We start from the raw sequence: 16,538 nt of genomic DNA, 5'->3' as shown, positions 1-16,538 counted from the left end.
AATTAGCACTGGTATAACTTATACCTTCTTCTTAGAAATTATGCAATTGGTATTCTTAATACAACATACTAAACAGTGAATAAACAACAATCCCAGTATAACTAATCTCAGCATAACTTATCCCAACATAACTTATAGCGGCATAAGCCGTAATCCAACCAAACGACCCCTTAGAGCACTACATGAAATAATGTTTTTGGTGACAACATTAATGGCGACCTTTACCACAAGTTGTGCTATATTTATTTTTGCTTCGTGTTTTTGTTTTCTTTGTTTTTCCTTATGTTTATTTTGGGTGGAATTTTTTTAGCTTCTCCAGCATTTCTAAAATGCAAAGGAACATAGTTCCAAAAAGATGGTTGTTTTGCTTAAATGAACACACAAGCAAAACATGAATATATCAGTCGAAAACAAAGACCTAGCTACTGAATTGTTTTTTTATGAATTATTGAGTTGTAGGTCAAGGTCTGTGGACCGACATATGCCTTATGAGCTGTGGCCCTTCTTTTCTTCCATTACCCATTTCATATCAACCCTTTTATTTATTTTATTTTCTTCTTTGACTTAAAAGGGTGTGAGAGAATCTTTCATACAGCAAAAACAACGAAAGCAAACACATTAATAATTTTTTTTTGGCAGCTTCTTTTTGTTGTTTTGTAGAGATGAAGGAATTAAAGAATCTAGTAATAGATATTTGGGACAAACTTTGCCGTATTTATGTTATCAAACTGAAGTTATTTGAATTTTTGACTTGAAATATTTTTGTCATGGTCCCTACACCAGTTAATACTCTTACTTGATAATTAGTGCAGAGAAGATATGTGCAACAGTAGTAAAGATATCTTGGCTTAATTTGTGTTATATATTGAATAGAGGAAGATTTCTTGATTTCTTCTCTACCAAATACTTAGTTTGGAAAACTATCATTGTATATGCCTCATCTCATTGGAAAACTATCATTTATCTGGTAATGATTTCTCTGGATCGCTCATTTCACCTAGATTTGGTGAATTTTCTAGCTTGACACATCTTAAACGTGTCAAAATATATACACTATCACTTCATAAGTCTTATCGCTCTAAAAATTCTTCCCATTAATGTTTGAATCGATTCAGGATCAGAAATATGTGCAACAGATGAACGAAGAAGAGATAAGAATGGTCCGGAGAAAAGTGTGGAAATGAACGACTAAGGCTCCAAAGTAGAGCCAATTCTCATTATATACAGTCACAAGAGTGTTGGGTTAAAACCCGTACATAAATGGGTATTCAATTACAATAATTAATCACATGTCTAATACAAAAATGAAACTAGCTAAAGTAAGCCCAAATACAGGAATGCATATATCTCAACAATTAAAGATTCACCACAGAACGTGCATATGAATTAGACCGAAAATGCCAACTTTAAATTTTACTCTAAAAAATTTCCCATTAAAGCTTCCTGGAATTGATTACTGCAAAGCAACAATAGTAAATTTTCTTTGCTATATATACCTCAGAATTATTCAATAAAGGAACAAAGCAAAGATTTCTTGATTGTTTTGATTCTTTATAGTGCAGAAATGGATTATGAAAATCTTGCATTGATTATGCTATATGCCCTTCTCTGTAGACTTGCTTTCTCCTCATCCTTACCTCACTTGTGCCCCAAAGATCAAGCTCTTGCTCTTCTACAATTCAAACAGATGTTTACCATAAATCCTTTTGTTTCTGCTTCACTTTACTGCTACGCATCTTCTCCCAATTCTTATCCAACAATACTATCATGGAATAGGAGCAGAGATTGCTGCTCATGGGAAGGAGTTAAATGTGACGAGACAACAGGACAAGTGATTGAGCTTAACCTCAGTTGCAGTCAACTTCAAGGCAAGTTTCATTCCAACAGTAGTCTCTTCAAACTCTCCAATCTCAAAAGGCTTGATTTATCTCGTAATAATTTCTCTGGATCGCACATTTCGCCAAAATTTGGTGAGTTTTCTGGTTTGACACATCTTGATTTATCAAATTCAAACTTTTCAGGTCAAATTCCTTTAGAAATCTCTCATCTTTCTAAGTTATACGTTCTTCTTATCAATGATGATGATCTGAGACTTGGACCTCACAATTTTGAACTGCTCCTTAAGAACTTGACCCAATTAAGAGAGCTTGAGCTTGATTATGTCAACATCTCTTCCACCATTCCACTAAATTTCTCTTCTTATTTAACAATTCTACGGCTTCCCGTCACGCAATTATATGGGACATTGCCTAAAAGAGTTTATCACCTTCCCAACTTGAAATATCTTTCGTTATCGCGCAATACCCAGCTGACATTTGGATTTCCAATGACCAAATGGAATAGCAGCACATCTCTCACGAATTTATATCTCAATAGTGTGAATTTTGCTGGTAATATACCTGAATCATTTAGCTATTTAACTTTATTGTATGCACTGGACATGGGCTCTTGTAATCTCTAAGGGCCTATTCAAAAACCTCTATGGAATCTAACTCAAATAGAGGTTTTAAACCTTGAAAATAACCAACTTGAAGGACCAATTTCCCAGCTCTTCAGATATGGTAATCTCCGGTATTTGTCGCTTAGTAATAACAACTTTGATGGCCGACTTGAGTGCTTGAATGGGACACAACTTGAGTACTTAGATATTTGGTCCAATTACCTAACTGGTCCAATTCCTTCTAGTGTATTCTCCCTCTCATCACTAGAATGGTTAGACTTGAGCAACAACCATTTAAGTGGAAAAATTGAAGAGTTCAAGTCCAAAACATTGGAGTACGTTGGTCTAACACAAAATAAGCTGCAAGGTCCTATTCCAAAGTCACTCCTAAACCAGCATAATCTATTAGCACTTCTCCTTTCTCAAAATAATCTCAGTGGACAGATTGCTTCAACCATCTGCAATCTTAAAACAGTGCAGTTGCTAGATCTGGGAAGTAATAATTTACAGGGAACAATCCCAGAATGTTTGGGTGAGATGGATAGAACTTATGTTTTGGATTTAAGCAATAATAATTTTAGTGGGACAATTCAAGCAAATTTTAGTATTGGAAACCGATTCAGAGTCATTAAATTGCATGGGAATAAGTTAGAGGGAAAAGTCCCAAGATCTTTGATCAATTGCAAGTATTTGGAACTACTTGATTTAGGTAACAATGAGTTGAACGACACTTTTCCAAAATGGTTGGGAATCCTATCAAATTTGAAGATATTAAATTTAAGATCAAATAAGTTGCATGGGTCCATCAGAGCTTCAAGGAATGAAAACTTGTTTGCACAACTTCAAATTATGGATCTTTCATCCAATGAATTTAGTGGGAATTTACCAGCAAATCTTTTTGAGAACTTTCAAGCTATGAAACGAATTGATGAGAACAGGACCACACCAAGGTTTGTAGGAGATGAATTTGATTTTGTGACCATTACAACAAAGGGATTGGATCTTGTATTTGTTAAAGTTTTGACTACAAACATAGTTATTGATCTCTCAAAGAATGGATTTAAAGGTCAAATTTCAAGTACTATTGGAGATCTCATCGGACTTCGTACGTTGAACTTATCTCACAATGGCTTAGAAGGTCTTATACCAGCATCATTGAAACATTTGTATGTACTTGAATCATTGGATCTCTCGTTTAACAAAATTGGTGGAGGAATTCCGCAACAACTTGCATCTCTAACATCTCTTGCGGTCTTAAATCTCTCTCACAGTCATCTCGTTGGATGCATCCCTAAAGGAAATCAATTTGATACTTTTGGGAACAGTTCATACCAAGAGAATGTTGGGTTACGTGGATTTCCACTCTCAAGAGGCTGTGGTGATGATGGAGTAACAGAAGCGACAACTCCAGTTGTGCTAGATCAAGGAGAAGACGAAGATTCATCAATGATCAGTTGGCAGGCGGTTCTCATAGGTTACGGTTGTGGATTAATTATTGGACTATCCATAATATACATAATCTCAACTCAAAATCCATTATGGTTTTCCAGGATAATTTTAGAACTGGAACAAAGAATCGTTACGAGAATGAAAAAACACAAGAAAAGATATTAGTGTGTCCAGGTATTCAACTTGATCTCTACGCAAATTCTTTTGATTATTGATATTTTATGATCTAACTAACCATTTTAACTCTAATTCTTAATTCATTTTTGAACATTGCAGGTTTCAAGTCTAATAAGTTGCTGGAGATGCAAATATAAACCTTTGTCTTTCATAGTCTATTATGATGTTTCTTGAAGTGTTTGTTACCATATGAATAAAGACATGAGTTTTCTTCCTTTGTGACTCAAACACGATTTGTTTTCATTTATCTATAGTTTGTTACGTAGCGATTATTAGCTGAGTTCATGGTCTCAAATTATATCATTGCTTTTTATATCACTATAATTATTAATTGACTAATTGGATTCGATTGCAAAGTCATTTCATAAATTTATGAAGTTATTCTTATCTTTTTCTTAATTACATGAAGTAATTGTGAACGCTACAGTGTGAAAACACAAAATTAGAAAAACTGTTAGAAGGAAAAAAAACTATAAAACAGTAAACTATAAGAAATATTCCGAGTCCACAATTTGCTTGTGCGTCCTTAAGGAATTTTAACCCCCTCACACATTGCCAAGGTAATGGATTAAATCCTCTTAGGATGAAACGGAATAAACCTTCCTGCAACAGTGGCAATACAAACTGCAGGATACCAACGAACTCAAAGAACGGAGCAAAATCACACTTACGAATTTTAGAAGAGATTCTGTGAAGTAAAATGCAGGATTTTCAGAAGGAAGGAAGTTCTATATCTTTTTCAGTGTGTCGAAAAAGAAGCCATGCCTCAGAATTTATAGGCAATTATCGGAAAAAGGTGTGATGTCTGTTCAGGAAAAAGTGTCTGTTCAGGAGGGAAAGCAATGTTTAGCAAAGGCTTTTGGATTCCAGTTAATTCCGTTAATGAACGGTGGCATTTAATTAATTATTAAATAATTAATTAAATAAATTTTGTCCAAAATAATCTTATCGATCGTTTTCCAAATCCAAAGCCAAAGCCAAAGCCGAAGCCGAAGCCGAAGCCGAGCCGAGCGAGCAACGACGACGGCGCGAGGGTTCATTCTCTTCAACTCCTTTTAAGAGCTCTAAGAAGTGATCCTATATTTATACACACAAGTGTAGTTGTCTTTCACCAATGTGGTACAAAGTTCATGACAAAAGCTCACTTGATTCAAATTTTCATTTCCCTCCATTTTATTTCCCACCATTTCCCAATTCACACTCTTAGACTTTAAAGCCCAATGCTTAAAGTCCAACAATCCCCCACATGAATGGGAATGGCTGTAACAAGAATGATCATCGATGAAAGTTGTGTGATTTGCAAGTAAGGATTAATTGCATCTGGATAAGTAGGTTTCCCTTTGAACTTTCCGTAGTGAACATATGTCGGATATACTCGGTCAATCGGTAGATTTGATATCTTTGAACCGTCGAACTTTAGTGTATACCTAGACAACCATATGTCACACAATCAACCCTTAACCGTCTTTTGGTTCTCATTGTTGTGTTCGTTTCAGCCATGAACACCGCCTGGTTTCATAAGTGTGTAGAGAATTGGCCTTACAGAATTCTCATTGAAGCGACTTCCACTTCACACTTACATAGGTGATTCCTAAACATGTAATCCTTTAGATTGACTCTATTTGATAAATACCACATCAAACTTAGGTAATCATTAAAGAACGTGTAAGTTCTATCCTTGTTACTGAACATTGTCTTCATCACGAGAAGGGACCATAGATTTTACTTTGACAATGTTGAACCGGTCAATCACAACTTTGTTTGAGCTCCTTGAACCTAGATCTTGGAATATCCAAAATTCTAGGTAGAGTTACCGCCATTGACTTGTCCTTGGCCATAGTCCCATTCCCTTAGATGATTTCTCAACTCCCTCTCTAGTTAAGCCTTTTGTAAGCGGATCCGCCACATTTTCCTTTGATCTTACATAATCAATAGTGATAATTCCACTAGAAAGTAGTTGTCTAACGGTGTTATGTCTTCGTCATATATGACATGACTTTCCGTTATACATAACGTTCCCTGCCCGTCCTATTGCAGCCTCACTATCGCAATGTATGCATATAGGAGCCAAAGGTTTTGGCCAGAACGGAATGTCTTCTAAGAAATTTCGAAGCCATTCAGCTTCTTCGCCGGCCTTATCCAAAGCTATAAACTCTTATTCCATTGTAGAGCGAGCGATGCACGTCTGTTTGGAAGACTTCCAAGATACTGCTCCTCCACCAATAGTAAAAACATATCCACTTGCGAACTTTGTTTCTGTTGAGCCGGTTATCCAATTCACATCACTATATCCTTCGATAACCGTAGGATATTTATTGTAATGTAAAGCGTAGTCTTGGGTATATTCCAAATATCCCAAAACTCGTTTCATTGCCACCCAATGATGTTTGTTGGGATTACTTGTGAATCGACTAAGTTTACTTATTGCACAAGCTATATCAGGATGTGTACAGTTCAAGATATATATTAGGCTTCCCAATACACGAGCATACTCCAATTGAGACGTACTTTCACCTTTATTCTTTATAAGATGATGGTTTAAGTCAATTGGAGTTCTTGCACTTCTAAATTCCAAGTGTTTGAATTTTTCAAGTACCATTTTCACGTAATGTGATTGAGACAAAGCTAGACCCTGAGGAGTCCTCTGGATTTTAATTCCTAGAATTACATCGGCAACTCCTAAGTCTTTCATATCAAACTTACTAGCAAGCATACGCTTAGTAGCTTGAATGTCGGCAATGTCTTTGCTCATTATTAGCATATCATCAACATATAAGCAAACAATTGCTATATGATTTGGAACGTTCTTAATGTAAACACACTTATCACATTCATTAATCTTAAAGACATTTGACAACATTGTTTGGTCAAATTTCGCATGCCATTTCTTAGGTGCTTGTTTTAGTGCATAAAGGGACTTAACAAGTCGACACACCTTCTTTTCTTTTTCCGGAATCATAAACCCTTCAGGTTGGTTCATGTAAATTTCTTCCTCTAGATCACCATTTAAGAAGGCTGTTTTTACATCCATTTGATGGATTTGAAGACCATACAAGGCGGCTAATGCTATTAGCATCCGAATGGATGTAATTCTTGTTACCGGTGAGTATGTGTCAAAATAGTCAAGACCTTCTCACTGTCTAAATCCTTTGACAACAAGTCTTGCCTTGTATTTGTCAATAGTACCATCGTCTTTCATTTTCTTCTCGAAACTCCATTTAGAACCCAATGTTTTGTTACCTGGAGGAAGATCAACCAATTCCCAGGTATGGTTGCTCAATATGGATTCTATTTCACTATTGACAACTTCTTTCCAATATTGTGCTTCTGAGGAAGAGATTGTTTCCTTGAAGGTACGAGGCTCATTTTCTAGCAGGAAAGTCAGAAAATCTGGACCAAATGAAGTAGATGTCCGTTGACGTTTACTTCTTCTCGGATTTTCCTCATTAGGCATACCATTTATTATTTCCTCCCGAGGTCGTTTTGACTTTTGGTAGGTCAATTCACTTTCCTTTTTATACGGATAAATAGTTTCAAAGAATTCAACATTATCTGATTCTATTATCGTATTAACGTGAATCTCAGGATTTTCTGATTTATGAACCAGAAAACGATATGCCTTGCTATTGGTTACATATCCAATAAATACACAATCAACCGTTTTTGGACCTATCTTAACCTTTTTAGGTTTAGGAACTTGTACCTTAGCTAAACACCCCCACACTTTGAAGTATTTCAAGTTGGGCTTCCTTCCTTTCCATTTTTCATAAGGAATGGACTGTGTTTTACTATGAGGTACACGGTTGATTATTCGGTTAGCTGTAAGTATAGCTTCCCCCACAAGTTCTGTGGTAAATCAGAACTTATCAACAATGCATTCATCATCTCTTTCAACGTTCGATTCTTTCTCTCCGCAATTCCATTAGATTGTGGAGAGTAAGGGGCAGTTGTTTGGTGAATAATGCCATTTTCCAAACATATTTCTTCAAAAGGAGATTCATATTCGCTACCCCTATCACTTCTTATCATTTTGATCTTTTTGTTTAGTTGTGTTTCAACTTCACTCTTGTATTGCTTGAAAGCATCAATTGCCTCATCTTTACTATTAAGTAAATAAATATAGCAATATCTCGTGCTACCGTCAATAAAAGTAATAAAATACTTTTTCCCACCGCGAGATGGTGTTGACTTCATGTCGCAAATATCTGTATGAATTAAGTCTAAAGGACTTGAATTCCTTTCAACGGACTTATAAAAATGCTTAGCATACTTTGATTCCACACATATTTGACATTTAGAAGTAATGCAATCAAATTTTGGCAATACTTCTAAATTTATCATTTTTCGCAATGTTTTGAAGTTGACGTGACCTAAGCGTGCATGCCATAAAGTGTTTGACTCAAGTAAGTAAGAAGAAGCATTAACTTTATTGATAGGAACTGCTATTACATTTAGCTTAAAAAGGCCCTCATTCAAGTAACCTTTTCCTACATACACATTATTCTTACTTAGTACAACATTATTAGAAACAAAAATATATTTGAATCCATTCTTGACAAGAAGTGAGGTAGACACAAGATTCTTGTGAATTTCTGGAACATGGAGAACTTGGTTTAGAGTCAATTTTTCCCGACGTCATCTTCAACGCAATCTTGCCAACTCCTTCAATTTTGGCTGTAGACGAATTTCCCATGAAAATTGTCTCGTCGGGGTCCTGCGGGGGCATATGAAGAAAATAACTCCTTGTTAGCACAAACATGGCGGGTGGCTCCAGAATCAATCCATCATTCTTTAGGATTTCCTACCAAGTTGCATTCAGACAACATTGCACACAAGTCCTCCATTTATTCATCATTTTCAATCATGTTAGCTTGATTCTTCTTCTTCTTCTTATCATTCTTTGGTGCACGACAATCCACGGCCTTATGCCCAGATTTTCCACAGTTGTGGCAATTACCCTTGAACATTTTTCTTGCTTGGGTAATTCTTTGGTCCAGAAGCCTTCTTTCTTTTCTTATTTTGTGGCGTCTCCTCAACAATGTTAGCCCTTATTATTGTCGAGTTTCCACGTGACTTCTTTTCAGCATTTTGTTGTCTTCTTCTGTCCTCAAACGAACAATCAAGTCTTCAAGTGCCATCTCCTTCTGCTTATGTTTTAGATAGTTTTTAAAGTCCTTCCACAACGGAGGTAACTTCTCAATGAAAGCGGCGACTTGAAAGGCCTCATTTATGACCATACCTTCAATAATAAATTCATAATTAATAACACAATAAATCTTATTGATAGAATTATTGATTCGGGTCATACCTTCAGCAAGGAGATCATGCACAATGACTTGTAATTCTTGGACTTGAGTTATGACCGACCTAGTATCAATCATCTTGAAATCCAAAAACCTTGCAGCCACGCAATTCTTAAGTCCGGCATCCTCAGTCTTGTACTTCTTCTCAAGCGCATTCCATAATGCTTTTGAAGTTTCCATGACACTAGAAATTGTACAAGCTATCTTCCAAACAACTCAAAATGTAGTTTTTGCACAAGAAATCAGAATGTTTCCATGCTTCAGTTACCACAAATCGTTCGTCATCCGGAGTGCCTTCAGCCAGGACTGGAGGATCCTCCTTGATGAATCGCTGCAAACTCAACGTAGTCAGATAGAAGAGCATCTTCATTTGCCAATGTTTGAAGTCAATATCGGAAAACTTTTCGGGTTTTTCTGCTGGTGCCATAGCATGAGCAGGAGTTGAACGGCTTGACGAGGCAGCAACACTCGTAACAGTAGCACCCGTTCCCGCAACAATTCCATTAGTTTGGTTTTCATTCGACATGTTTCTGTAGAGTTGGAAACAAAACAGAACTTTGTCAAATCAGTGAAGCTTTGATATCTTCAAACATAATACCAAACCAAACACACAACACGTAACAATGGTGAAGTTTTTATATACTTCAAACCCGTACATTTCTTATTCCGATAAAGTTTTGTTATACTTTAAACCGGACAGAACAATTATTGGAGTAGAAAGCACGAAGGCTTTAGTCTCCAAACCAGTATACAAAATATAGATAACAGTTTAATATATATTTCAACACAGAAACGTTAGATTATTTAAAATTCCTTAAGCTTGTGAACGCTATTGTATGAAAACACAAAATTAGAAAAACTGTTAAAAGGAAAAAAAACTGTAAAAACAGAAAACTATAAGAAATATTCCGAGTCCACAATTTGCTTGTCCGTCCTTAAGGAATTTTAACCCCCTCACACGTTGCCAAGGTAATGGATTAAATTCTTCCAGGATGAAACGGAATAAACCTTCCTGCAACAGTGGCAATACAAACTGCAGGATACCAACGAACTCAAAGAACGGAGCAAAATCACACTTACGAATTTTAGAAGAGATTTTGCGAAGTAAAATGCAGGATTTTCAGAAGGAAGGAAGTTCTATATCTTTTTTAGTGTGTCGAAAAAGAAGCCATGCCTCAGAATTTATAGGCAATTATCGGAAAAAGGTGTGATGTCTGTTCAGGAAAAATTGTCTGTTCATGAGGGAAAGCAATGTTCAGCAAAGGCTTTTGGATTCTAGTTAATTCCATTAATGAACTGTGGCATTTATTTAATTATTAAATAATTAATTAAATAAATTTTGTCCAAAAATAATCTTATCGATCGTTTTCCAAATCCAAAGCCGAAGCCGAAGCCGAAGCCGAGCCGAGCGAGCGACGACGACGGCGCGAGGGTTCATTCTCTTCAACTCCTTTTAAGAGCTCTAAGAAGTGATCCTATATTTATACACACAAGTGTAGTTGTCTTTCACCAATGTGGTACAAAGTTCATGAAAAAAGCTCACTTGATTCAAATTTTCATTTCCCTCCATTTTATTTCCCACCATTTCCCAATTCACACTCTTAGATTTTAAAGCCCAATGCTTAAAGTCTTTAAAGCCCAATGCTTAAAGTCCAACAGTAATTTCAATGGAAAGCTAAATGTTAACATGTTAAGACTGTCTTTGCTATGTTAGTTCACTGATTTCACTTCCTTGTTGAGTGTTGGTATTAACTCAATTGATAAAAATTTGCTCTAAAGTTCAAACATATAACTCTAACATTCAAGCATATAACCTATAATTTTTCGACCCCACCTGTGCCACATGTCTTTATATTACTGGTTCTTCTTTAATTACTTGATCCTACGTTTCTTTTTGTTGCGGCAACCAAATGTATATAGTGTGAATAAGTCACAACTACTATACCAAAAATTATGACAGCCACCAAATAATAAATAAGACAATAAATCAACAATAAAAGGAATACCAGAATTTACGAGGTTCGACAAATTTTGCCTACTCCTCGGACACAACCAATATTTTATTCCACTCCAAAAATACAAGTAAAATAATACTAAAGAGAGAAGATACAAATGCCTTAAGAAGATAAAAAGACAAATGAGAGGTGTGTTTAAATCCTAAACATTAAGCCTCCTTTTATAGGGAAAAATCCCAACCAAAAATTGTCACCCACCGATGTGGGACTTTTGACAATTTCAACAAATCTCCACCTTGGCAAAATTCCACATCTTCAATTTTCTCTCAATAACAAATTTTGGTTGTGTCTTCATCTTCAATCTTCAGTGTTCAACAATGTTGATCAAATCCAAACAATATTGAAACTTGACCGCAGTCACCACCTTTGTCAGCATATCAGCAGGATTCTCTATTGTATAAATTTTCTTCACCGTGACTCCACCTTCTTCTATAATTTCTCGTACAAAATGATACCGAACATCAATGTGATTCTTCCTTGCATGATAAACTTGATTCTTTGCTAATTGAATAGCACTTTGACTATCACAAAAAATTGTGATACTTTTTTGTTCAACACCAAGCTCCTTTAGCAACCCCTGAAGCCAAATTACCTCCTTCACAGCCTCTATAATAGCCATATACTCTGCCTCTGTTGTAGACAAAGCAACTGTTGATTGCAAAGTAAACTTTCAACTAACTGGTGCCTTTGCAAAAGTAAACACATAACCAGTAGTTGATCTTCGTTTGTCCAGATCACCCGCAAAATCTGAGTCACAATATCCAACTAGAGACTGATTGTCTTCCTGCTCAAAAACTAACCCGACATCTATAGTATTATGAATATACCATAGAATTCACTTCACAGCTTGCCAATGCTCCTTTCCTGGATTATGCATATATCTGCTAATAACTCCAACAGCTTGTGAAATGTCAGGTCTCGTACAGACCATTGAATACATCAAGTTACCAACAACATTTGCGTATGGTAAATTTGACACATACTCTCGTTCAGCTTCATCCTTTGGCGACATAGTAGTACTTAGATTAAATTGGGGAGCAAGTGGAGTACTAACTGGCTTAGTCTTTTCATCTATGCCAACACGTTGTAATACTCTTTTTAAATATTCCTTTTAAGATAAACATAGTTTCTTTGAACGTCTATCTCTTATTATCTCCATGCCAAGAATCTTCTTTGCCTCACCCAGATCCTTCATCTCGAACTCCTTCTTCAGTTGAATCTTTAACTTATCAATTTCTTCCGAATTCTTGGAAGCTATCAACATATCATCAATACATAGGAGAATATATACAAAGGGACCATCTTTAAGCTTGTGCAAATACACACAATGATCGTATTTTCTTCTCTTGTACCCTTGCCGCAACATAAACTCGTCAAATCGCTTGTACCATTGTCTAGAGGATTGTTTCAATCCGTACAATGATTTTTCAAGTTTTCATACCATATTTTCTTTTCCAGCAACTTTGAATCCTTCTGGCTGAGTCATGTATATTTCCTCCTCCAAATTTCCATCTGAACTAGTTCCAAATCCAACTGTGCTACCAAAGCCAACATAATTCTAATGGAAGAATGTTTTACAACTGGAGAAAACACTTCATTGTAATCAATTCCCTCCTTTTGAGCATATCCTTTGGCCACCAATCTTGATTTGTAGCAAACATCTTCTTGGTTAGGAAATCCTTCTTTCTTTGCAAATACCCATTTGCACCCAATTGCTTTCTTTCCCTTCGGGAGATTGGCCAATCTCCATGTATGACTCTGATGAAGGGACTGTATTTCATCATTCATGGAAATCCTCCACTTATCTTCTTCTGAACTTTGGACTGCGTCTTTATAAGTGGTAGGAACATCATCAGCTACAATCGTATCTATTAGATGAACAGGTTTCGTTATTTTTCTTTTTGGCCTGCTGGTTGCTATTGATTCAAGTTGTTGTTGAGGTTCCTGAGTTGGAATCTCCTCTACTGGCTCTTCTTCCAGAGGGTAATCTTCATTTGTTTCCTCCTCTGATTCTTGTGTAGGAAAATAAATTTTCCCTCAAACTCCACCTACTTAGAAGCACCTTCATTTTGTTTGGTATCTTCTGTTACTTTATTTACCATAGCAGATTCATCAAAGGTAATATCCTACTGAATATTACTTTCTTTGTCATAGGACACCATAAGAGATATCCTTTGACTCCAGAAGTAATTCCCATAAAAATAGCCTTTTTTGCCCTTGGATCCAATTTTGACTCTGTCACATGATAATATGCAGTTGAGCCAAACACGTGCAAAGAGTCATAATCTACAACAGGCTTTCTATACCATTTTTCAAATGGTGTCTTGCCATCAACAACAGCAGATAGTAAGTGATTAATGAGGTGGCATGCATATGTAACTGCCTCAGCCCAAAATTCTTTGCCCAAGCCAGCATTGGATAACTTACACCGTACCTTCTCCAACAAGGTACGGTTCATACGTTCTGCCACTCCATTCTGTTGTGGTGTATGTTTGATAGTGAAGCGTCGGACAATGGCATCATTTTCACATACCTTATTGAAATGAACATTTTTGTATTCACCTCCATTGTCTGTGTGAATACACTTGATCTTCTTGCCTGTTTGATTCTCCACCATCGTCTTCCATTTGAGAAAAATTCCCAACACTTCATATTTGCTCTTCATTGTATACACCCACACTCTTCGGGAAAAATCATCAACAAAGGTTACAAAATAGTGCTTCCCACCCAATGAAGGTGTTTTGGAAGGACCCCAAACATCAGAGTGTACATAATCCAAAATGCCTTTAGTATTATGGATCGTTGTACCAAATTTAACCCTTGTCTATTTCCCTTTGACATAATGCTCACAAAACTCCAAGTTGCAAGCCTTTACTCCTTTTAACAATCCTTGATCTGATAGAGTTTTCAAGGATTTTCCTTCAGCATGTCCCAAACGTATGTGCCATAGCCTGGTTACTTCTGCCACTTTGTCGTCACTAGATGTCACTGTCGCTGTCCCAATAACTGTACTGCCACGATAGCGGTACATATTATTATTCTTCCGATTAGCCTTCATTACCACTAGTGCACCAGAGCATACTCTCATCACTCCATTTTATGCAATGATTTTGAACCCTTTTGATTCTAGGGCTCCCACAGAGATGAGATTCTTCTTCAAATCCGGTACATATCGGACATCTATTAATGTTCTGATCATTCCATCGTGGTTACTTAATCGTATTGAACCAATTCCATATGAGGTAAGAGGGTTGTTATCCACTGTGTGAATGACTCCATATTCTCCTTCTTGAAAATCCACGAACCAGTCCCTGTTGGGACACATTTGATAGCTACAAGTCGAGTCCATAAACCATATGTCTGATGATGTTGATGACTCTGTTGTAACTAATGAGAAGTCTAAATCATCACAATCAGCTACATTTGAATCCATAATGGCCTTTCCATTATTATATTTGGCCTTATTCTTCAACTTCGAACAGTCTTTCTTCCAGTGTCCTTTTTCTCGACAAAAGGCACATTCATCTTTGCTGGATCTAGATCTTGACTTGTATCTTCCCTTCTTTGTCCTCATTTGATTTTGAGGACGACCCCTCACAACCAGTGCTTCTCCTTCCCCGCCCTTTTGTTTTTCTCCCTTTCTTTGTTCATAGTTGTACAAAGCCGAACAAACTTCTCTGAGAGAAACTTCGTCATTTCCATGGAGTAGAGTAGTTTCAAGGTGCTCGTACTCATCAGGAAATGACGCCAACAACATCAAGGCCAAGTCACCATCATCAATAAGTTGTATCCATATTTTGCAAATCTGTGACCAACTTATTGAAACTGGTGATATGTCCATTCATCGTGGTACCAGGAACATAGGTGAAGTGAAACAGTCTCTTCTTCATGTACAATTTATTTTGACTGTTTTTCTTCAAAAATTTATCCTCCAGTGCTTTCCATAATTTACTTGCAGAAGTTTCCTTTGTGTATGGATATTTCTGCTCTCTAGCAAGGTAGGATCGAATGGTACCGCAAGCAACACGGTTGATAATTTTCCAATCTTCTTCTCCAATAACATCTGGTCTCTTTTCTTCAATGGCAAGATCTAGACCTAGTTGAAAAAGGACATCTAGAACCTCGCCTTGCCACATCCCAAAATGTCCTGACCCGTCAAAAATTTCTACCACAAATTTCGCATTTGACACAATTCTTGTCATAAGCGAAGATGCCAATGATGACGTATTGTTGACACTTGATGTAAATTCTTCTTGTTTATTGTCTCTCATCTTTGACACAAATATTATTTTATAGCTGACGACACAAATCAAGATTATTTCCTTTCTGGTGTGGAAGATTAGACTAAGCTGCAACCACAGAGCATACTTAGACAGAACCTTGAGTCAGTTACCAAGATAAATCTTTTCTGATGTGGAAGATCAGACTATGCTGCAACCACAAAGCATACTTAGATAGTACCTTGGCTCTGATACCAATTATTACAGAAATCAAATGTATATAGTGTGAATAAGTCACAACTACTATACCAAAAATTATGACAGCCACCAAATAATAAATAAGACAATAAAGCAACAATAAAAGGAACACCAGAATTTACGAGGTTCGGCCAATTTTGCCTACTCCTCGGACACAACCAATATTTTATTCCACTCCAAAAATACAAGTGAAATAATACTAAAGAGAGAAGATACAAATGTCTTAAGAAGATAAGAAGGCAAATGAGAGGTGTGTTTAAATCCTAAACATTAAGCCTCCTTTTATAGGGAAAAATCCCAACCAAAAATTGTCACCCACCGATGTGGAACTTTTGACAATTTCAACACTTTTAACCTTGATTATGGATAATTAACCATGCCCAACCCGATAAAATCCAACCATCTTTTAACGGGGCATTTGCATCTATACCCATTTTTTGTGTCACTTTTTAATTTGTGTCCGTTTTGCAAAAAAAATTGCAAGCGTACCCTCTTTTTCGCATAACTTCAACATACGGGGCTGAAGTAGCAAAGACAATCACGCAAAACTTCAGCATTCTAGTAGCCGGGCCTGAAGTTCAGCTCAAGAGCTGAAGTTTTTGTTTTGTAACTGGCGAAGTTTTTGTTTTGTAACTCGCGAACTTCAACTCTAGATCTGAAGTTTTTGTTTTTGTGT

General features: G+C 36.5%; 2 pseudogenes; both read left to right on the top strand.

Moving 5' to 3' along the window:
- LOC142172782 (U-box domain-containing protein 1-like) overlaps positions 1 to 16,538 on the top strand; it is a 175,313-nt pseudogene that overhangs the window by 68,977 nt on the left and 89,798 nt on the right.
- On the top strand, positions 1,236 to 4,346 carry LOC107810955 (receptor-like protein Cf-9 homolog; annotated as a pseudogene).

This window comes from Nicotiana tabacum, chromosome 18 (genome assembly GCF_000715075.1).
Source record: "Nicotiana tabacum cultivar K326 chromosome 18, ASM71507v2, whole genome shotgun sequence".
Classification (NCBI taxonomy): Eukaryota; Viridiplantae; Streptophyta; class Magnoliopsida; order Solanales; family Solanaceae; genus Nicotiana; species Nicotiana tabacum.
Note: the sequence above shows the minus strand (reverse complement) of the source record. Positions and strands in the feature narration are given on the sequence as shown.